The sequence below is a fragment of the Monodelphis domestica genome, chromosome 2 (genome assembly GCF_027887165.1).
Source record: "Monodelphis domestica isolate mMonDom1 chromosome 2, mMonDom1.pri, whole genome shotgun sequence".
Lineage (NCBI taxonomy): Eukaryota > Metazoa > Chordata > Mammalia > Didelphimorphia > Didelphidae > Monodelphis > Monodelphis domestica.
In genome coordinates, this window is record NC_077228.1 from 268,428,630 (window position 1) to 268,447,497 (window position 18,868).

Genomic DNA, 18,868 nt, shown 5'->3' on the forward strand with positions numbered 1-18,868 from the left:
AAACCAAGCAAGATATAGAAAGAATCACAAAATGTAAAATAAATAATTTTGACTACATCAAACTAAAAAGCTTTTGTACAAACAAAACCAATATAACTAAAATCAGAAGGGAAACAACAAATTGGGAAAAAATCTTCATAGAAACCTCTGACAAAGGTTTAATTACTCATATTTATAATGAGCTAAATCAATTGTACAAAAAATCAAGCCATTCTCCAATTGATAAATGGGCAAGGGACATGGATAGGCAGTTCTCAGATAAAGAAATCAAAACTATTAACAAGCACATGAAGAAGTGCTCTACATCTCTTATAATCAGAGAGATGCAAATCAAAACAACTCTGAGGTATCACCTCACACCTAGCAGATTGGCTAACATTACAGCAAAGGAAAGTAATGAATGCTGGAGGGGATGTGGCAAAGTAGGGACATTAATTCATTGCTGGTGGAGTTGTGAATTGATCCAACCATTCTGGAGGGCAATTTAGAACTATGCCCAAAGGGCGACAAAAGAATATCTACCCTTTGACCCAGCCATAGCACTGCTGGGTCTGTACCCCAAAGAGATAATGGACAAAAAGACTTGTACAAAAATATTCATAGCTGCGCTCTTTGTGGTGGCCCAAAGCTGGAAAACGAGGGGATGCCCATCAATCGGGGAATGGCTGAACAAACTGTGGTATATGTTGGTGATGGAGTACTATTGTGCTAAAAGGAATAATAAAGTGGAGAAGTTCCATGGAGACTGGAACAACCTCCAGGAAGTGATGCAGAGCGAGAGGAGCAGAACCAGGAGAACATTGTACACAGAGACTAATACACTGTGGTATAATCGAACGTAATGGACTTCTCCATTAGTGGCGGTGTAATGTCCCTGAACAACTTGCAGGGATCCAGGAGAAAAAAACACCATTCATAAGCAAAGGATAAACTATGGGAGTGGAAACACCGAGGAAAAGCAACTGCCTGAATACAGAGGTTGAGGGGACATGACAGAGGACAGACTCTAAATGAACACTCTAGTGCAAATACTATCAACAAAGCAATGGGTTCAAATCAAGAAAACATCTAATGCCCAGTGGACTTACGCGTCGGCTATGGGGGGTGGGGAGGAGGGAAAGAAAATGATCTTTAACGAATAATGCTTGGAAATGATCAAATAAAATATATTTTAAAAAAAAAAGAATCAACTACCCAGCAAAACTAACTATATACTTCCAGGAGAAAGTATGGGCATTCAACAAAATAGAAGATTTCCAAGCATTTGCTAAGAAAAGACCAGAACTTAGTGGAAAATTCAATATCCAAGCACAGAAAGCAAGAGAAACATGAAAGGGTAAATATGAAAGAAAGGAAAAAGGAGATAAATCTTATCTTTTTCTTTAAGTCAAACTTTCTTCTATAAGGACTACATTTACATCAAATTATATATATTAATATGTGGGGAAAATGTTTTGTGTAACTCTCAAAAATTGTATGCATCATTAGAGTAGTTAGAAGAAACATGCATAGGGAAAGATTGGGACATTAAGCAGGTTTGGTGAAAGTGGGGGCAAAGAAAGGGAAAGGGAGGGGGGAACCGTCGATAATACTAAGATTTACTTCAAGAAATAGGGGGGACTTAATAGAATAATCTTTCCAATAAAAAGATACACATGGGAAGGGGAAGGGAAGAACTTTCATATGAGAAGGGGAGGAAGAGAGCGTGAAGTGGAATTACTTAAACCTTACTCTCAGTGAAATCAAATCTGAGAGGGAAGAACATCTAGATCCAGTGGGATCCTGAATTCTATCTTATCCAAAAGGGCAAGAAAAAAAGGAAAATTAAGGAGGGGGTGGGGAGAGGGAGTATAAAAAGGGAGGGGCTAGAAAGGGAAGCATATCAAGGGAGGGGACTAGGGGGACTGACCTAAAGTAAATCACTGGTTCAAAAGGACATAGCTAAAGAAGAAAGGTCAGAACCAGAGGAAGATATCAAAATGCCAGTGAATCCACAAGTAACAATCATAACTTTGAACATTGTAAATGGAATGAACTCACCCATAAAATGTAGACGAATAGCAGAATGGATTAGAATCCAAAACCCTACCATATGTTGTCTTCAAGAAACACACATGAGGCGGGTAGACACTCACAAGGTCAGAATTAAAGGATTGAGTAAGACCTGGGCCTGAACTGACAGAAAGAAGGCAGGAGTGGCAATCATGATATCTGATAAAGCCAAAGCAAAGATAGACCTGATCAAAAGGGATAGGGAAGGTAATTATATTTTGTTAAAAGGGACTTTAGATAATGAGGAACTATCACTAATCAACATGTATGCACCAAATAATATAGTACCTAAATTTCTAATGGAGAAACTAGGAGAATTGAAGGAAGAAATAGATAGTAAAACCATATTAGTGGGAGACTTGAACCAACCATTATCAATTTTAGATAAATCAAATCAAAAATCAAATAAGAAAGAGGTAAAAGAAGTGAATGAAATCTTAGAAAAATTAGAATTAATAGACATATGGAGAAAAATTAATAGGGATAAAAAGGAATACACCTTCTTCTCAGCACTACATAGCAAATTCACAAAGATTGACCACACATTAGGTCACAGAAACATGGCATACAAATGCAGAAAAGCAGAAATAATAAATGCAGCATTTTCAGATCATAAAGCAATAAAAATAATGATCAGTAATGGCACATGGAAAACCAAATCAAAAACTAATTGGAAATTAAACAATATGATACTCCAAAATCGATTAGTTAGAGAAGAAATCATAGAAACAATTAATAATTTCATTGAGGAAAATGACAATGATGAGACATCCTTTCAAACCTTTTGGGATGCAGCCAAAGCAGTAATCAGAGGTAAATTAATATCCCTGAGTGCATATATTAACAAACTAGGGAGAGCAGAGATCAATCAATTGGAAATGCAAATTAAAAAAATCGAAAGAGATCAAATTAAAACCCCGCAGCAGAAAACCAAACTAGAAATCCTAAAAATTAAGGGAGAAATTAATAAAATTGAAAGTGATAGAACTATTAATTTAATAAATAAGACAAGAAGCTGGTACTTTGAAAAAACAAACAAAATAGACAAAATACTGGTCAATCTAATTTAAAAAAGGAAAGAAGAAAAGCAAATTAACAGCATCAAAGATGAAAAGGGGGACATCACATCCGATGAAGAGGAAATTAAGGCAATCATTAAAAATTACCTTGCCCAATTATATGGCAATAAATACACCAATTTAGGAGAAATGGATGAATATATACAAAAATACAAACTACCTAGACTAACAGAGGAAGAAATAGAATTCTTAAATAATCCCATATCGGAAAATGAAATCCAACAAGCCATCAAAGAACTTCCTAAGAAAAAATCCCCAGGGCCTGATGGATTCACCAGTGAATTCTATCAAACATTCAGAGAACAGTTAATCCCAATACTATACAAACTATTTGACATAATAAGCCAAGAAGGAGTTCTACCAAATTCATTTTACGACACAAACATGGTTCTGATGCCAAAACCAGGCAGGTCAAAAACAGAGAAAGAAAACTATAGGCCAATCTCCCTAATGAATATAGATGCAAAAATCTTAAATAGGATACTAGCAAAAAGACTCCAGCAAGTGATCAGAAGGATCATTCACCATGATCAAGTAGGATTTATACCAGGGATGCAGGGCTGGTTCAATATTAGGAAAACCATCCACATAATTGACCACATCAACAAGCAAACTAACAAAAATCACATGATTATCTCAATAGATGCAGAAACAGCCTTTGATAAAATACAACACCCATTCCTATTAAAAACACTAGAAAGCATAGGAATAGAAGGGTCATTCCTAAAAATAATAAACAGTATATATCTAAAACCATCAGCTAATATCATCTGCAATGGGGATAAACTAGATGCATTCCCAATAAGAACAGGAGTGTAACAAGGATGCCCATTATCACCTCTACTATTTGACATTGTACTAGAAACACTAGCAGTAGCAATTAGAGAAGAAAAAGAAATAGAAGGCATCAAAATAGGCAAGGAGGAGACCAAGTTATCACTCTTTGCAGATGACATGATGGTCTACTTAAAGAATCCTAGAGATTCAACCAAAAAGCTAATTGAAATAATCAACAACTTTAGCAAAGTTGCAGGATACAAAATAAACCCACATAAGTCATCAGCTTTTCTATATATCTCCAACACAGCTCAGCAGCAAAAACTAGAAAGAGAAATACCATTCAAAATCACCTCAGACAAAATATAATACCTAGGAATCTATCTCCCTAGACAAACACAGGAACTATATGAACACAACTACAAAACACTCTCCACACAACTAAAACTAGACTTGAGCAATTGGAAAAACATTAACTGCTCATGGATAGGATGAGCCAATATAATAAAAATGACCTTCCTACCCAAACTTATTTACCTATTTAGTGCCATACCCATTGAACTCCCAAAATATTTCTTCACTGATTTAGAAAAAACCATAACAAAGTTCATTTGGAAGAACAAAAGATCAAGGATATCCAGGGAAATAATGAAAAAAAAACACAAATGATGGGGGCCTTGCAGTCCCAGACCTTAAACTATATTACAAAGCAGCAGTCATCAAAACAATTTGGTACTGGCTAAGAGACAGAAAGGAGGATCAGTGGAATAGACTGGGGGCACACAACCTCAGCAAGACAGTATACGATAAACCCAAAGATCCCAGCTTTTGGGACAAAAATCCATTATTCGATAAAAACTGCTGGGAAAATTGGAAGACAGTGTGGGAGAGATTAGGTATTGACCAACACCTCACACCCTACACCAAGGTAAATTCAAAATGGGTGAATGACTTAAACATAAGGAAGGAAACCATAAGTAAATTGGGTAAACACAGAATAGTATACATGTCAGACCTTTGGGAGGGGAAAGGCTTTAAAACCAAGCAAGATATAGAAAGAATCACAAAATGTAAAATAAATAATTTTGACTACATCAAACTAAAAAGCTTTTGTACAAACAAAACCAATATAACTAAAATCAGAAGGGAAACAACAAATTGGGAAAAAATCTTCATAGAAACCTCTGACAAAGGTTTAATTACTCAAACTTATAAAGAGCTAAATCAATTGTACAAAAAACCAAGCCATTCTCCAATTGATAAATGGGCAAGGGACATGGATAGGCAATTTTCAGACAAAGAAATCAAAACTATTAATAAGCATATGAAGAAGTGTTCTAAATCTCTTATAATCAGAGAGATGCAAATCAAAACAACTCTGAGGTATCACCTCACACCTAGCAGATTGGCTAACATAACAGCAAAGGAAAGTAATGAATGCTGGAGGGGATGTGGCAAAGTAGGGACATTAATTCATTGCTGGTGGAGTTGTGAATTGATCCAACCATTCTGGAGGGCAATTTAGAACTATGCCCAAAGGGCGATAAAAGACTGTCTGCCCTTTGATCCAGCCATAGCACTGCTGGGTTTGTACCCCAAAGAGATAATGGACAAAAAGACTTGTACAAGAATATTCATAGCTGCGCTCTTTGTGGTGGCCAAAAATTGGAAAAGGAGGGGATGCCCATCAATTGGGGAATGGCTGAACAAATTGTGATATATGTTGGTGATGGAATACTATTGTGCTCAAAGGAATAATAAAGTGGAGGAGTTCCATGGAGACTGGAACAACCTCCAGGAAGTGATGCAGAGCGAGAGCAGCAGAACCAGGAGAACATTGTACACAGAGACAAACACACTGTGGTATAATCGAACGTAATGGACTTCTCCATTAGTGGTGGTGTAATGTCGCTGAACAATCTGCAGGGATCTAGGAGAAAAAACACTATTCATAAGCAGAGGACAAACTGTGGGAGTAGAAACACCGAGGAAAAGCAACTGCCTGACTACAGCGGTTTGAGGGGACATGACAGAGGAGAGACTCTAAAGGAACACTCTAATGCAAATACTAACAACAAGGCAATGGATTCGAATCAAGAACACATGAGATACCCAGTGGAATCACACATCGGCTATGGGGAGTGCAGGGGGAGGAAAAGAAAATGATCTTCGTCTTTAATGAATAATGCTTGGAAATGATCAAATAAAATATAATAATAGTAATAAATAAAAATCCCATAGTAACAATGCAAACTTATGACCTGGTTACTTTTAAGTAAGCTTAAAGGATCCATGATTCTTAGATGCTTTGCTCTTTGATCTGTCTCAAAAATCTTTCATTTTTCTCAACTTTGCTTTGAATCTCTATCCATTTTGTAGCATTGCATTTTTCTGCTTCCAGGCTTGGCTCAGTCAGGACTTGTTAACCTTCAACTGGAATTAAACTCTCTCCGGAAGACAAAGAGAAAGCCAGTTATCCACTTACCCAAGTTCCCTCCAAGAAGCAGGACAAGACAATGACTGGAGCTAAAGGTGACTCTGGAGTCCAACTTTCTTCTTTGAGCCGACCTTATTGAAGTCAGCTCCTTTCTTGGAGTCCTCTCTCGGAGTCCAATCCCCTAGCCTCAGAAATTCAGGGCCTTTTATGGTGACTTCTTGTTTCCTCCCCTCTTCACAGGGGTCAATTACAGCTTCCAAATTGTCTAGCACTGTCCAGAGGGCAGTGTTTGTGGGAACTAGTTGGCACCTTCTGGTGAGGTGAATACTAATCAAAAGGGTTCACAATTTCTGATGGTGTGAACTCTTAAAAGAATTCACAAGTTTCTGACTGTTTAATTTAGAAAAAAGGGTGGAACTCTCCAAGTATCTTGCTGGCTTTTCACCTAGCACTAGGTAGGGTGTGGATTCACTAAGTGGTTTGCAAGCTCTTCCACCTAGTTCAAACTTGTGTTGATTCAAAGTTATTGTTAACCAAAGTGTTAACTCCAACTAGGCAAAGAGAATAAATGATTCCCTTTTCATTAGTGTAACTTCAAAGAGAACAAAGAATTCCCTTTTACAGTGTTTGATAAAATTGTTAAATAGCATAGTGCCAAACATAGTTCCCTGAAATAGGGAACTTTCTAAGTAAGGGGTTCTCTGACTTGGTATGATCAACTTAAAAACTTGCCCCAATCCTTCCTTCTTTCTACAACCCTCCTACTCCCCAAGCTACAGTTTCGGCCTGGTCTTCCTGGGTAAGCACAGATAATAAGGTACCATAGTAAATAGTTTTATCCAAAAAACCACAAATGTGGTTTTTTTTTTCAATTTTCACTATTAGTTCTTCAAAGAGAAAGGGGGGGAAGGGAAAGTTTAGGGAGAAAAGACAAAGGGGTATAAAAATCTCAAAGTTCAGGAAATAGATCAAGAACACCATCTGTCCAGGAACTCCTTTTTGTTGACAGTGTAAACATTCAGGGTGCCAAAATTTCTCATAACCAAGGATACTATGGTATAAGCAAGAAAAAAAGTTTGATAACCAAAGTTCCAAGGGTAAATCAAATTACTGATGACTATTCTTTGCATCTGGCCACTTATTAACTACAAACTCATGATCTAAACCACGTCTCTTCCTTCATCTTGCTCACAAGATAAGCATCAGAGAATTTCTCAAATTATTCAATAAAATCAAATTAAACTTTCAGCCATATTTTTCTGATCTACCAATTTTATAATCCTGTTACAGAACAGGAAATAGGGGTAATCTGGTCTGACCTGTTCTTGGTAAATCTGTGTATACTTACCTATTCACTGCTTCCTTTTCCAATGTTCTCAAATCATTCTTTTAATGATACCTTTTAGAAACTTGCTAGCAGCTGATAAAAGCTCATAGACCTATAAATTCTGAGGACTCCAAAATGTTGTGTAGGGTATGGGAGGGAAGAGAAAGGCATAAGGAGTACTCGATTGGATTTTCTTTCCATACGTAAGTTCAACATTGCAAATGCATTGCTTTGAACTGACCCTTGGTTGTCCAGATCAGGCACTGTGCTCCCATTTAAGACAGGGATATAGACTCCAGCCCACTTCTCAAATAAATAATCTTATTTCCACCCCTGAATATGCATGGCACAAGGTTTTGTACAGTTTTGTACATAGTGAGAACTAAATACATGATTATATTGAGGAATGTCCCAAAGGTAGATGTGAGACTAGAATTCTCCATCAAGGTAGAGAGAGATCAGTATTAGATATCTTATCAAGACAAAGCAAGGTGTGAATGGCTGTATTCCATACCCCTAAATTAGTTCCACTAATGGCATCACTTAAATTGATCCTGCTCTTCTGTCCTACCTTAAGTAGTGTTAATCCTCTACTAGTGTCAAAGTATTTTTTCCTGAAAATGAAAAGAAAAATGGATGACCAAGTTCTTCTACCCATGTTAATTCTTACTTTTGATAGATGTCTCTCTAAATAAGGTGTTTTGTGACATTGGATGTAATTTATGAGTTTAGGTGTTTAGTCACTCCCTAAGATGTTTATCCAGATGTCCCCTTTCTGTAGAAAAGGTCACATCTCAGATGAGAGTCAGTTTCTCTCACTTATTATGGTGTCTAAGCAATGAGTCCCAGGTGATTTTTGTTACTTCTCACTCACTCACACCCAGATTAAAATTTTAAAATTTTAAAAAAATTTAAATTTAAATTTTATTTTATTTAAAAAGCTTTAAAATCTTTGAGTGCTTTCATCAGGTAAAGGTAAGTGGAAAAAGAGTGCTGTGGGATGAAGTGTGCTACTAAACACTGCCAAATAGCTGAAAACAAGCAAAGGAAAATGGAAACAATAACTCGATGATTAGCATGGGGCCACCTGTCAGATAAGACATATGAGTGGCTAAGATTCACAATTATGAGGGAATTCCTCACATCAATCTTTAGACATAACCTAAGCTTAAGTCCTTGGTTGGAAGTCTCTGAGCAGCAAGTATGGGTGGTTCAGTTTCCCAATCACATAGGACTAGGTTCATTCCTTTGAAATCTTTGTAGAATCAGTCAAAAGTAACCTGAAGTTATATTAGGGTGACCAACATTATCATTAGCATCCCATTTACATTGCAATTTTCACTACCACCCCCCAGTGGGGAAACAAGGTGAGCCATGCAGACCAAAGTGAACTGGGGGTAAAGTGGCATCAGTTCCTTGGAAACACAGGCAATAACTGCCCAAACAAATGGTCCCTTCCTCATTAACTAATCAAGATAAAAAGTATTCCTGAAAAACTTTGAGGGCCTTTTAAACACCAGTTCTTTCCATTGCCATGATCTTTCCATCACCACTTCTTTCCATCATCAAACTTTTCTATCACCAAGCCTTTCCATCACCATGGTCACTCCATCACCAGAGCCATTCCACCACCTGCCTCCCTCTCTCAATAAAGCTTGTTTCCTCACCAAGGGATTGCCCGAGTCATTAATTCTTTAGAGAAGTCTTGTCCCCCCCATAAAAAGAGAGAGTCTCTTTGAACCTGTTCTCAAAGAGATAGGGACACCAGAACAACCCTCTTTTATACTCAGCATAGTACATAGTCTTAGTGCAAATAATAAATTTCCTGAAGTAGTCATAATATTTAAATTTAATCTATTCAGTGTTATATTTATGTAAAGCATGGTAATTAGTTCCAGACCAAGGGAAATATGCAGTAAAAATGTGAGAACTTCCTCATAAGAACACAAAAATGTAAACAACTCAAGTATTGTTACTGACATTTTGCAAAAGAGGAATTTGGGGGCAGCTGGGTAGCTCAGTGGATTGAGAGCCAGGACTAGAGATGGGAGGTCCTAAGTTTAAATCTGGCTTCAGACTCTTCCCAGCTGTGTGACCCTGGGCAAGTCACTTAACCCCCATTGCCTAGCCCTTATCACTCTTCTGCCTTGGAGCCAATGCACAGTATTGACTCCAAGATAGAATGTAAGGGTTAAAAAAAAAAAAAAAGAGGAATTTGGGTCTACCTTTATCAAGAGAGTTCATGAAGAAGACCACCACTCTTCTGAGGCATAATTGGATTTACACTCTAGCTTGTGGGAGAACAGGTGTCAGAGTTCAGAGAGAACCTAGAGAGTATCTCAAAGGAATGGGAAGCTCTCAAGATGGAAATCATAGTGTCATGCATAATGCCAGTGAGGTTCCAAGGACAGGAAGAACTGTCTAAAGAAATTGTTTTGTGTGTGTGTGTGTGCAGTAAACTCATCTACCAATTTAGATTTTTAAAGACATATTTAAGAAGATAAGCACAAAGTGAGATGACTCAGGAAGAATACAGAAGAATGACTCAATCCTGTGACAATAAAGTCAGGAATTTAAAATCTCAAAATAAGCTGAAGTCCACAACGTATGTGTAAAGTCTTCTTAGAATGCAAGCTCCTTGAGGGAGATACTGTCTTTATTTTTGCTTGGATTTAACTCCAATTTTTGTTTATTATGCTTCTTTTTTAAAAAAATCAATTTTATTTTATTTTTACTTCCAAATTTTCTCTCTCTACCCCCTCCTCTACTCATTGAGAAGGCAAGAAATACAATATCCTTTATCCTCACATTTATATAACTCTGAGGATTAGGAAGTTTTTCTGTATTTCAAGACAAATACTGACTTTCAACTTTTGCTGCTAGTTCTATCCCTTTTCAATATAATACCTATAAAGACGTGAAAATAGCCATCATATCCCCTCTCATTCTTTTCTTCCCTAAGCTAAATACTCCCAATTTCTTCAATAGATCCTTATATAGCATGACCTCAAGTCAATTTCCCATTCTAGTCATCTCTCTTGAGACAGCTAGATGGGTTAGTGGTTAGAGCCCTGGACTAAGAGTGTCGGGCAGGCCTAAGTTCAAATCCAGGCTCAGACATTTATCAGCCCTCTTACCCTGTCAAGTCACTTAACCTCAGTTTTCTCAACTATAAAATGGGAATAATTATAGTACCTAGGTTACTAAGCAGTCCAGGGCATAAAGTGTCAGACCTAGAATCAGGAGAACTCATCTTCCTGAGTTCAAATCTGGCTTCAGATACTTCCTAGCTGTGTGATCCTGGGCAAATCATTTAACCTTGTTTGCCTCAGTTTCTCATCTATAAAATAAGCTGAAGAAGGAAATGGCAAACTGTTCCAGTATATTGGCCAAGAAAACCACACAGGGACCATGAAGAGTTGAACTTAAATGACTCAACAACAACATGGCACTTACGTCTCAGGATTGTTGTGAGGATCAAATAAGATAGTTGTAATGTGTTCAGCATAGATAGTAGGCACTTTAATAAAGACTCGTTTCCTTTCCTCCTTCATCTATTCTACTTCACTGAAGGTCTTCAGGGAGTGGTTAGATGACCATTTGTTGGATGTGTTGTAAAGGAGATTCCTCTTCAATTATGGGTTGGATTAAATGATCTCTGACATCTTTCCCACTTATTAGATTCTGTGATTCTGCAATAGCAGAAATGACTGCCAATGGTTTGCTTAACCATTTTACTTCACAGAACCTGAGTCAAAGTCCTGCTTCTGTCAATTAGCCCTTTTGTGCAAGTCACTTAACCTCTCTGGGACCCAGGTTCCTCACCTATTAAAGGAAAGAATATATACATATATGTAGATCTATGAGAGAGAGAGAGAGAGACAGAGACAGAGACAGAGACAGAGACAGAGACAGAGACAGAGAGACAGAGACAGAGAGAGATATTAAAATGAATATGGAATAAATATGAGGAAATGGAAGCTGGAGATGCCAGTTACATAAAACAGGCTTTAATTGCTCTTCCAATTTCTTTAATTTCTGATCCTAAACAAATAATCTTAGAGATTACATGCTAAAAGGGCAGGAGTTTATAACTGATAGATTTCTGTCACCATAGTAAACCAGTAGGAAAAATGCTTTGGGGGTACCATATACCCCTCCTATCACATTATATCAAAGGCCACCTCCATAAGTAACCTGAAAGTAAGACTGTCACTTCCCTCAAATGCCCCCTGTAGAAGTGTTCTGTAAGGAGAGTAACCTCTAACAGGATTTCCCCTTACCCTGACCTTCATGGATAGTCCCTTAAAGTCATAACAGGAAGTTATACTTTGCACGAAGGGGAAAGAAAGGCTTCCCAAGGAATAGAGGAGTCATCTCAGGATTTTCTTTTTAATTGGCTGAATCTCTCTGGGTCAAATTTTAACCCTCCTCAGGTAACCCACCACAGTCAACAATAAAGACCTTCTTCCCAAAGCTCCAGCCCTGCCCCATCACTGTCATTGTCCCTCCTGTTCTGGGCAGTCACTGCTATGATTCAATATCCTGTGAGCTCCTAGGAAGAAAATGATTCACAACAGAATCCTGGTCCTAGGAACCTTCATCTTGGCTACACTGCTGAGTTCCCAGGAAGTCAGGGCCATTAAAAGGTGAGGGTATTGGAGATATAGAGCTTAGTAAAGGGGATAGGGATGGGAACTAGTCAGCAAAGGCTACTATAACTCTAAATATCTCCTCAGTGTGTGTGGGGAGGGGGAAATGTTGGGGAGAAGGTATACTAAGGAATAATTGTCACTTTCCATGGGCGAAGTGAGGAAGATGCTGTGACTCCCTTTCTCCCCCCCCTCAGGTATTGAGTCAAATATCAAAATCAATATTGGCAATTGATTCCAAAGATGATGGTGAAATTTATTAGAATACCCTGGAATTGTAGTTTTTATTTATAATAATTTTAAATTTTAATTTATTTATCAATTCGTTAACCATAAATTTATCTAAGCTTATTAGTGTTTAGTTTTTGTCTTCTTTATGAGTTCCCAAGATTTCCATGAACTTTCTCTTTCAGTCATTCAACCAAAGAGCATGAATTAAGTATGTCCTAGTTTATAGGTACAAAGAAAAAAATAAACCAGTTTCTGACATCCAGGAGCTTATATTCTCAGTGGGAAAGAATATATACATATATGTAGATTTATGAGAGGGAGGGAGAGAGAGAGAGAGAGAGAGAGAGAGAGAGAGAGAGAGAGAGAGAGAGAGAGAGAGAGAGAGAGAGAGAGAGATTAAAATGAATATAGAATAAATATGAGGAAATCGAAGCTGGAGGAGATGCCAGTAAATGGAGGGGTCAGGAATAGCCTCCTCTATATGGCAGCACTTGAGTTGAACTATTATCTGTACAGAGGCATCAAAATGGGAGAAGGAATAACCAAGAGTGAAGCATCAGCCAATGGGCCAATTTGACTGGATGGTAAAATGTGTAGAGAGTAATGAATAATTAAATCTCACAAGGGAGGCTGAAATTAGATTGCTAAGGAGCTTTAAATCCAAATCAAAGAATTTATATTTTATCTTAGAGGAAATTATGTGTCTAGAAGCATGAAATGTAGCATTTTCCCCACCTTTAGGTGGGAAATGCTCTTTAGAGTATTTTCAAAGTACAAACTATGAAAGTTATAGAGATAGATCAGGGGAACCCAGTTCTATAAATTGTGGATTTGGGAACAACTTCATTTTTCTATAGCATTCATTATTTCATTTTGTGTTCCCATCCTACTATCACTTTTCAATTTTCATCTTTTTACAGTGAAGAGACTCAAAAAAGTTTTTTGTGTCTAACCCTTTGATCATTATGATTTTCTTTGTCCAATTCTCCAGTTTCTATGTGTTTCTTGAAATACATCGATGTTTGTGTGCAATATTTCAAGATTTTGTAGAAGTGGTGCAATGGTCAGAATGCCAGATCCAGATCTGAGTTCAAATTCAGTTTTAAATACATAAGTAGCTCTGTGAGCCTGAATAGCCACTTAACCTCTGTTTATCTTTATTTCCTCTGTAAAATGGGGATGGTAATTATACCTACCTCACAGGATTGTTTTGAAGATAAAATAAAATAGCATAAATAAAGCATTTGTAAACCTAATGTTAGGTAAGTATTAGTTATTTTTATTACAGACAGGCTAAAATGCTGGTTTTTATTCTATATATTTCCTGATGATGTAGTCTAGGAAAGGACTTGATAGCTCATAATAAAATTCAAACCCTACAGATAGAAACATCTCCATGATGTAATGCTAGGGACTTTCAACAAGCCTGAAAAGGCTGTCTGGATTTGAGGTACTATGATTTTATTCTACCCTCATATCCCAAGATTCTTGAAATCTTTCTATTACATGAATCTGAGCAATCAGAAAAGCTAAGATGGTAAAATCACTAGCTTGCATCCTTCTAGCCTACATTCTTGCTTTTGTTAGTTATGTAGATCCAGGGACATATATCTCTAGGGTTTTGAGCCACCCTACAATGTGTTTCCTTATCTGTACACATGCTATAAACATGCTCTGAAGAATGTAAAATCCTTTAAAATACAGGTCTTTCTTTCTCCTTTATTTTTCCCTTTCTTCTTTTCCTTTTATTACTTTATTTTTTCTAATTTTCATTCTTTTTTCTCATCCTTTTCTCTACTACCTAATACAGTTGTTATGCACTTTGTTTTGAGTAAATTTTGAATTGAACTGAACTGAGTCAAATTGAATAGGATAAGAGTGTGGGAGGAAAGGGGGACCAGGAGCTCAGGAGAGGTAAAAATTCAAAATAGAGTTGCAAGTGTAAAATTGGGCATCATGTTTTAAAAGACCCAGTCAATATTATTAGTAATAATGACATTTACAGAGTATTTCTCATGTATCATTATGGTTGAGTCTCATCACAATGTATAAGGTAAGTCCTATAGTAGAAGGCAGTATGATATGTCAGAGTCTGTAAAAAGGAAGACAAATATTCAAATGTTCCTTTAAGTTACTACAAGCTCTATGACCATGGGCAAGTCTTAAGTTCTCTGACACAGTTTCCTCATCTATAAAATTGAACTAATAATACCTGTGGGCTTGGTGAAGATATATTATATATAACATATACATATATAGTATTTACTTTTACTTTACCCATTTTACAGATAAAGAAATCTAGACCCTAAAAAGTCAAGTGATTTATCCATATTCATATAACTAGTAGATGCCAGAAGTAGGATTTGAAGCCACAGCTCTTCGAATTTGATGTTCTTTCTACTACAACATGAAAGTTCCCAAATCTGTAAAGCTGGGGACTAGTTAGGACAGCATATAGATCATGCATGCCATAGTATAAATATTACTTTCTAGATTTATTTTTTTACTTAATTTTTTTAAACCCTTACCTTCCATCTTAGAATCAATACTGTGTATTGGTTCCAAGGCAGAAGAGTGGTAAGGGCTAGGCAATGGGAGTAAAATTACTTGCCCAGGGTCACACAGCTAGGAAGTGAATGATGCCAGATTTGAATCGAAGACCTCCCATTTCTGGGCACAGTTCTCAATTCACTAAGCCACCTAGCTGCCCCTACTTTCTAGATCTATCAAGAAAGTTTTTAGGCCTTTCCTGTACATAAAATCTGAATTCAAAATGTTTTAATTGTGAATTTATCTTTATTGTCCTTCCAAATTCATCCCTAAGTTCTTCATGATCAGAAGAGAGAATACTGAGAAAGAGGAATTTAGGGATGAATTTACCTTCTTTTTTTTCTCATTTTCATTCTTTCTTTTCTCTCATCTTTTACTACCTACTACAGTTGCTTTGCACTTTGCTTTTAGTAAATTTACTCTAGTAGTCAATTTAGTAAATTTTAGTAAATTTACCAGCTCTCTAGAGGGCTAAATCCCTATGTGTTACTATGTATTAGGCACTATACAATTATTATCTCATTTGGTTGTCACAACAATCCTGGAAGGCAAGTGCTATTATTATCCCCATTTTAACAGATAAGGAAACTGAAGCAAATACAAATTTGACTAACCAACAGTCACACACCTGGTGAGTGAGTATCTGAAGTCATACTTGAATTTAGGTCTTTCTGACTCCAAGCCTATTACTCTATCTACTACCATCTAGCTGCCCCTAATAATAGCAGGAATCTTTATGTATCTGTGATATTTTTCAGTACTATTCCTGCTGTATATGCTGTATGTGTCTCCTAAATCCATCAATTCCATGAAACTGAACACAGCCCAAAATTCTATTCTCAGAATGTCTCCTGATTTGTACCCTCACTCTCTGGGCCTCAAGTTCTGATCATCATGCAAGTAGTGACTTTCTTTCCCATTCCCATTTTTTCCCCCTTCTCCCTCTCCCACCAGCTGACCACGTGGGCACGTTTGGCACAACTGTCTACCAGTCTTATGGGCCCTCAGGCCAGTACACAAATGATTTTGATGAGGAAGAACTATTCTATGTGGATCTCAAGAAGAAGGAGACTGTGTGGTGAAAACCTGAGTTTGGCAATTTTGCCAAGTTTGACCCCCAGGGAGGACTGAGAAACTTTGCTATGATGAAGAATATCTTGGACTTACTGCTGAGAGAATCTAATTACACTGCTGCCACAAATGGTACCCAAGTAATCTTGATGATACCCACTTTCTCTATCACCCCCAATTTTTCTCACTACCTTTTTAGCTCCATGAATGAGAAATTCTCTCCCATCTTACAGATGACTTCCCCCTTTTCCGGGAAGAGCCACAAAAGTTTGCATTTTGAAGCCAGAATCAATAATGCTTCTTTTTCTCTTTCTAGTAAATTTTGTTCTGTCACAGAACCTCCTTAGTACCTTGGCTAAGTCATGACCTTCCTAGAAGTACATATTCCCTTTTCTCCCTGGAGCACAATATGTACATACATTCTCCATGGCTCTCTCCCCAAACAAGAGAAGAGTTCTCACTAATATCATAACTAGATTTTTTTTTTTAGATGAGAAGGACAAAAGCAGAGAATGCTGAAGTCTTTCCAGCTCATCTTGGGGATTTGCTTTGGGAATTGGTTCAATGGCACGAGGCTATTGAAGGAAATTCTCATCAAAGTCATGTGTCCATTTTAGAAGTTCCTGAGGTGATTGTGTTCAAGAACTTCCATTGAACTGGGCCAGCCAAACACACTCATTTGTTTTATAAACAACATCTTCCCACCTGTAATCAACATCACATGGCTTCAAAATGGACAGACAGTCACTACAGGTGTGATGGAGACCAACTTCTATCCCCAGACTGACAACTCTTTTCAGAAACTGAGCTACCTCACCTTCATTCCTTCAACTGAAGATGCCTATGGCTGCAAGGTGGAGCACTGGGGCTTTGAGAAGTCACTCCTTAAACATTGGGGTAAGGAGTCCTTTATTCAATTGCCCTCCCAATGGTCTTCCTCCCCCTACGTCCAAAATTGATATATTCTTCCCTCTCTCTAAGAAGTAAGTAACCTACCTTGGGTCTGATAACTGGGAAAAAACATGGAACTACTAAATAGTCAGAAAAACCACTCTTTAATTAAGGAAAGGAGTTTAGCACTAAATTTAGGCCTCCTCACAGAGCTGTGCACTATCAGCCCATGATGCAGAGTCCCAAACTCTGGCAGCTCTGGTCATTAAACTCCTGGGTGTGTCACTAGATTACTACTCCTATACTCCTAAGAGTCATTAAAATTGGGAAGCTTAAATACCTTTCTAGGGGAACAGGGGGACTGAGGATGAGAGGGATAGTTGAGTGGCTTTACAATGGTAACAAAGGAAAATGAGGAGTTCCAGACAGGAATCACAGTGAAGAGCTGATGCTTTACAATGGTCATAAAAGGGAAAGACCTTCCAAGGGCTGGGCTAAGTAAGTAAAGGACTTTGGCCTAAGGGGAGAAACCATTAGGACAAAAGAGATACTTAACACCTGATGGGATTAGCCCTCCCCACCTAAACTACTTTAAGGTCCATTGTTAGTCTGAGACTCCTGAGGTTGGACTTTCCCTCCAGAAGAGACTCTCACAAGACAAGGTCAAACTTGGAGCCTTTCAAGTTTGGGGGCTTCTAGATTCCATGTTGACAGGTCATACCCTTTTCTCAGAATCTACAACTCCTGGACACTTAACATTCTCTCTTCCCAGACCACTTTCACCATATGCACTGCTGTGCCTTCTCACCCCAGGACTATCTCTCTTTCCAGAGTCCCTGATGCCAATCCCTCTGCCAGAGACAACAGAGACTCTTACCTGTGCCCTAGATCTGACTGTGGGTCTATTGGGCATTATTGTTGGTACCATCCTTATTGCCAGGAGCACGATTGGGACAGCTTCTCCCACCCTTGGCCTCAAGAGCCCCTATGAGTCACCATAAGGCATTAGGGAAGGTTTCAGAGAATATTAGATAATGGAGAAAATAGGAATACTTACTGAAAGGAGAAAGAAGACTCTAAGATGTGATAGCAGTGGATTGAGTTGGGTGGAGAACTGGGAGGGGGAAGATTATGGCCTGGGGAAAGAGTCCAGACTCCAACAGCCTCCTGGTATTTCCTATTCCAAGTAAGAACCTTTTTTCAAGAAAGATAAATAATGGAAAGAAATACCAAGTTCTTGATCTGCAACATGCTTTTGTAATAAGTCATTTCTTCCAATCAAGGCCCCAAGGTAGTGCTATCCATTTCCTCCTTCTTTTTTCCCCCAATCTTATATGACTGCTGCTTCTTCAGCCCCTTTGAGTCCACTAAAATTGAACCTTTCTGTTTACTCTTTTTTGCTACTCCCTGCAGTTTAGTTTCTCTTCTTCCTTTCTCTTTGGCTACTGGAGCTCAAAGTGAGCATCTTATGTTATTCCCAGGAAAGTGTCAGCTTCATGAGGGCAGGGACTGTTCACTTTTATCTTTGTATCTCAAGTACCTTACACAGTGACTCCCATATGCTAGGTACTTAAATACTTTCTTAACTAAAACTGTCACTGGGCCCACAGAAGTCAGAATGTAGTCTGGACCAGGTACAGTTGTTTTGGTTTTTTTGTTGTTGTTTGTTTTTTTACACCCTTACCTTCTGTTTTGGAATCAATACTGAGTAACAGTTCCAAGGTAGAAAAACAGTAAGGGTTAGGCAACTGGGATTAAATGATTTACCCAGAGTCACACAGCTAGGAAGTATCTGAGGCCA

General features: G+C 37.9%; 1 pseudogene; it reads left to right on the forward strand.

Moving 5' to 3' along the window:
- Positions 1-12,238: 12,238 nt before the first annotated feature.
- On the forward strand, positions 12,239-18,068 carry LOC100026254 (H-2 class II histocompatibility antigen, A-R alpha chain-like; annotated as a pseudogene).
- Positions 18,069-18,868: the final 800 nt, after the last annotated feature.